Source organism: Trichoplusia ni, chromosome 1 (assembly GCF_003590095.1).
Source record: "Trichoplusia ni isolate ovarian cell line Hi5 chromosome 1, tn1, whole genome shotgun sequence".
NCBI lineage: Eukaryota > Metazoa > Arthropoda > Insecta > Lepidoptera > Noctuidae > Trichoplusia > Trichoplusia ni.
The window spans coordinates 8,783,728-8,789,728 of record NC_039478.1 but is presented as its reverse complement, the minus strand read 5'-3'; positions in this window follow the sequence as shown (position 1 = coordinate 8,789,728).

The following is a 6,001-nucleotide window of genomic DNA, read 5'->3' as shown; positions in this document are numbered from 1 at the left end:
TTCGTGATGTTTATTTTGCTAGTTTTTAAAGGAGTTTGAGAAATAAATGTCTTGAATTGAATAAATGAGGTTTTGCTTTTTTTACGTTTGTTTTATTTTATTATAAGTTGGTCTCGGGCTGGGGCCCGTAGTGATTTCGTAATAGACTACAGAAAAGTTAACCTATGACATTAATACCCGTACCAATTGCTGTTTAACCACGACTATATTTTATAGAGCTGCAAGACATACCTATCACCTGTAAAATGTTCAACCGCCTAGCTTTTAGTTTATGCAATACAGCCCGGTGATAGACGGACAGACAACGGTCCCGTTTTTTACTCTTTGGGTACGGAAGCCTAAAAAGTCTATCTAATCATGTTAATAGAAATATCTCTTGACCAGGGTACCCTTGACCTCTGTAGAGTTAATAATTCTATCAAATGACTGGAAACGTTAATGACTTCAACCTACCACGTGACCACGGGGTGTTGGTAAGTCGGACTCTCACTGTCTATAATTATACAGTTTTGAAATCAGTATGTAACACGTTTTGGTCATCCGGGTTATCCGAGTCAAAAACCCCTACTCTTAAGTCATTACGCCGAACCGTCTGTCACATGCTGCGTATCCGATCCTCGACAAGCATTATGTATGACCGACGTATGCTTGATCTGAGCGTTTATGCAGGTTACTTGAACGTTTGCAATGCAACAGAAAAGCTCAACAACGATAATTCCTTTTCATTATTCCTCTCAGTCTCCCCTGACCTTAACGCTTGTATTCAACTATTTTTCAATTCATTTTTACATATTTTTACCACAATGGTTATTTTTAATAGTATTTTGTTAAAAAATAACCCTGAATTTAATTAGTTGCTGACAATTAAATTATTCTTAGTTTATCAACACGTGTGATAAATTTTTTGATGTCTTTGTTTATAAACATTTCTGGTATTTACATAAAAATATTCGTGACAACCATTTTAATGATTATGACATCATCATACAAATTTATATCTACTCTTGACTGCACGGATAGCCGAGTGGTTGAGATTTCTATTCCAAACAAACTGAGCGCGACATGTCGCTGGTTCGATCCTCGCGTAGAACAGCACTTGTGCGGTCCACGAATGTTTGTCTGAGTCTGTGTGTATTTGCGCATATGGCTTCAATGTTTGTGAAAACCCTGCGACACAAGGACTGAATTCTTTAATGCGGGAGTCGTTTATCTATACTAATATATAAAGCTGAAGAGCTTGTTTGGTCCAAATTATTTTCGTGTTGAATAGACCATTCATCGAGGAAGGTTATAGGCTATATACCATCACGCTGCGACTAATAGGAGCGAAGATACAATGGAAAATGTGGAAAAAATAGGGCAGGTATAAATCATAACTTATATCTTCTAACCACGCGGACGAAGTCGCGGGCAACAGCTAGTAAAGAATAACTGGCTAATCTCGTTTCTATGTAAATTTTGGCAGGTAGACATAAATATCATTATTCAGGTATCTTTCCCATTCGCCCATGGTCTGGGCCCTTTCAAGGCACAAAGAACTTTAGCATTTTTCAATTGTTTTCTAAGAACCAGACCTTTTCAGAGCTTAGATTAACACTAATTATAACATAAGTCTAATTGCAGGCCCTCCCAAGGCCCGCTTAAAGGGGTAGTGCAAACTGTATCATCTTATTAGCTGTTTAAAGACCGAATACTGACCCCCCCTTTTCCCGTAACCCCAATGATCGCACTAATAGTGATTGTCCCAATACGTAGTGGTAACTATGTCATTGGTCCGTCCTTGACCTGACAAAGTTTTCTGAAGAATATCAAATTGGGTACAATTGTATAAGGTAAAATTGAACCCGTGGCAACATAGTAATCAACCCCTCTAACCGAGTGAAATTTCTTCTATCGTTAGAGCTCAAATATATGGGGTACCATGGAAGGCAGATAAGATGAAGAATTTGACCCGTAGCGTAGCGAAATAGGAATCAAATAGTTTTTAGCCACGTAATAGACTGAAATATCATTCTCATACATTTGACAGTTTTCTATTGACGTTAACGATTCTAGAAATGTCACTCGGCTATAGGGGCAGAAATTGCGTGTCAATTCGAAAGAAAAACGTCTAATTCCACACTTTATTCGTACTTAAAGAATCTTCTTTGGTAAAATAGTTCCCTCTATTCTGTATTCTATTCAATCAGTTTTGTTTTTATGTAAACACTACCGCGTCGTAGTTTTATTGAATTTTGATGGTAATGTAACGATTCGTCTAAGGTAATTTCTGAGTTAACCACAGATGTGCCAATTTGCCGGCAATTTTTGTGTTATCTTCATAACATATCGTGAACAAATTATACGCTATGTAAGACAGGTATTTCTTGTTTTGGTTTAAGGATAATCAAAATTAAAAAAACGGATGGTGGATAAGATTTTGTAAAAAAAAACGGAGCTGCCATCAAAGTTTTAAGAAATAAGTAGTGGCCCGTCAACGAACACTTTTAAAATTAGGTATATAATAAACTAGCGGTTGCCCCCGACTTCGTCCGGGTGGTTAGAAGATATTAGTTAAGAAGCTCTCGAAGATGAATATTTTTCCCCTTTTTTGCAAAATTTTCCATTGTATCTTCGCTCCTTTTAGTTAAAGCGTGATGTTATATAGCCTAAAACCTTCCTCGATAAATGGTCTATTGAACGCAAAAATAATTTTATTGAATTTAGATTTGATTGAATATAGAATTTGAGCCTGAGATACGAACATACTCTTCAGCTTTATATAAAGAGGATAGATAAATAATAAATGCGGACAACATCACATAAGTACATTGGTCTGAACTCAAAGTAAGTTACTAAAGCACTTGTGTTGTGGAATTCAGATACAACGAAGGTAGACCCGAGACAATGTAGAAATGTGAATTTTTACATTGACCCGACCGGGGATCGAACCAGGGACCTCAGAGCTAGCGATACCTCGAAACCCGTGCGTACGCCACTCGATCACGGAGGTCGTCTACATAGGTAAGAGTCATGTCAAAAGGGTGATTCATGGAAATATTTTCCCCTAGAATGAACTTCCTTTTGGACTGCTTTGCCTGTAGATTGTTACGGTTTTAATTTTAATTATACATATATAGTCATCCAGTAAATATAACTTTGGTATGTTTCATTATATTTATCAGTAACGTTTACCTAAAGCTTTTGTTTACATGTAAGTAAAAAGTTTTATCTTAATCGAAAATTGAATTGAAGACAAAAAATATTTATTCAGGGTAAATAGCTTTTTAAGTTGTGTAAGTAAGCAAGTAAACATCTATCGATCATTGACCTATACCTGCTCGGTCAGATATATTATTATAATTACATATTATGTACTTTAAAACCCCTTTCAGGGTTCCACAGCCGAAGAGTAAAAACGTCAACCAATTACTGAAGCTCCGTTGTTCGTCCGTCACCAGGCTGTATCTCATGAATCGCGTTAGCAGGATATTCTAAATTTTCACAAAAGGTCAATTGCCGTTGCCTTTAAAACAGCAGATACTAAAAATAAAGAACAAGGGTTGACACGGTCTTAAATGTGATAGAGTACCAACTGAATTGAAAAAATCATCATCATCCTAACCTTTTCCCAGCCATGTTGGGGTCGGCTTCCAGCCTACCTAGATTCAGCTAAGTACCAGTGATTCACAAAGAGCGCCTGCCTATCTGACCTCGTCAACCTAGTTACCTGGGCAACACGATATTCCTTAGACTGGCTGTCAACCGAATTAAAAATATATTTTTCTTAAATCTACTTGTACGGAACCCTCGTTATCGCGAGTTAGACTCGTACATGATCTGTTTTTTAACTAGTGCTACAAGCAGTATTAGATCATATGCCCATGTAAGCAGTTGGACTGGTCTAACCAGTTCACTAAACTTTTCTGCGTGAGAGTTCACAACAGGGCGACTTTTTGAGGCTAGGAAATTAGGTATAATATAACTCTGTACCAAAATCTGTATAGACACAGACATTTGGGAAAGGTCACCATGGCAAACCTTGTGCACGAAGTATCGCGTGTTTGTCACAAGCGTTTGTGTGCTCTTTTTTTTCTGAGTCTGGGTGTCTTTGTGCATGTGACTTGAATGTTTGTGAAATCCCCGCGACTCAAGAGAAAAACTCTTAAGTGCGCGAGTCAAAAATAAAGTTGCGAATGTTAGGAGAGACATACATTGGAAGTTGTGGCTAATAACGTCACTCGTTGGTATGAAGTGTACTGATAAGTGACGTCACACGAGATTTACAACAAATCATCTCCATCTTTGTTCACACAATAAAATAAACAATATCTGTTTTATACTTTATGTTAATCTGTCTGATCGACTAATTAGGTTTTTATTCAAATACCAATTTCACTGGCACTTTGTTCCCAGGTTTGTGTTAACCAACTTTTATTATCTTAAGTTAAGTAGGTCTAGGTTCCAGAAGCCTGGCATCAAAAGAAGCTCTACCAAATAATACAAACGAATTCAAACGATGCAAATATAGATGCATAGAGCAGTGTTGGCGTCAGTAATAAATAACATTGGTAAGCAATATTAAAAGAGGTTTTAAACTTGTGCAATGCGACATTCATAACCAGTTTTTGGTAAAATCTGGATTATTAAGGAAAATATCACTAAAATATTAAGATTCTGACTTAGATGATACTTTTGAATTCGTTTTTAAATGAACGATTGAAATTGAATTGATTTTTGTTTTCTTAGATGACAGCTACTGCTACTGTTCCCTCTTTAAGTAATAGGTACAGTAAAAAACTACAAAGTAAAACACAACTTTTACCATTATTAGGTACAAACTATCGTTGCTTAACCTAAAGTTTTATTGTAACAGAAATACGTCTCCTGTATCAAGTTTAGTGACAGACGGACGGACAGAGATACCTTAGCAACAGACAGCCAAAGCGTAAAGAGCAACATATGCAGGGATTTTCCCTGTCAGTTTGGGATTTATGTTATCTTTACTAAATATTATTAAAAACGTTCAACATTTAAGGTCAAAATAAGGACGGGATGGTGCAATATTGTGGAAATCCGTTCAACAAACCATCGCTTTGAAGATAATATTGAAAAATCTAATAAAATTCAACCGTTAGGGAAGTAAGTTCTCCGATGGTAAATTATAATTAGTAATTATGTGGTAATTAAGAAGCTTATAATACTCTATACGGCTGCATAATGTTATGTATGCGAAGACAAGATATATTTTTATTATGCAGCCGTGCATGCGACTCATTTAGTTATTGTTGTTTGCCAATTATAAACCGGTTTACTGGCTTCTTCTATGTGTTTGTTTTATAGTGTAAGATTTTATTAATGGAAATTTAGGTTTCAGCCAATTCAGCGGTAATGTCTTTGGAAACCAGCCATAAGTCATAAAGAACATATAGCCGAGTCATTATATTCCGATGTGATGGCAAAACCGGTAATAGTTCAGGCACAGAATCTAAATAAATAATCAAAAACATCTCTTGACTTCACCATACATATCGTAGACGCTACCATACTACCAAGATGAGTAAGACTTAAGTTGTGTCAAATTTCATATATATTATGTATAATAAGTGACGTTTTTATAATAACTATCGTGAGACTGATTCATTATTAAATGATGTAACGGTTAACTCACGCGTATTTATCGGGGTAGCCCGACTAGTTTCGGACCCAACCGGAGTCTTTAATCATGAGCAGACGCGGCGGGATCGCGAGTCGAAGAGTTCGACTGTTCGACTCTTCGACTCGCGATCCCGCCGCGTCTTATAATAAGTAACGTGTCTTCACTAAATTTTTCGTTATAAGTAGGTAACTTTAGCAACTATTTATAAAAAAATAGATTGATACATTAATTAAGTAATCAATCAATAAATGAACGCGGCACTTAAAATTAACTAAGACATTTTACAAAAAAGGTTTTCACAAGTACTTTCCCACAATCTACTATGGTCAAAGCTACGATACGTTTAGTTCTCGTATCGTCCCC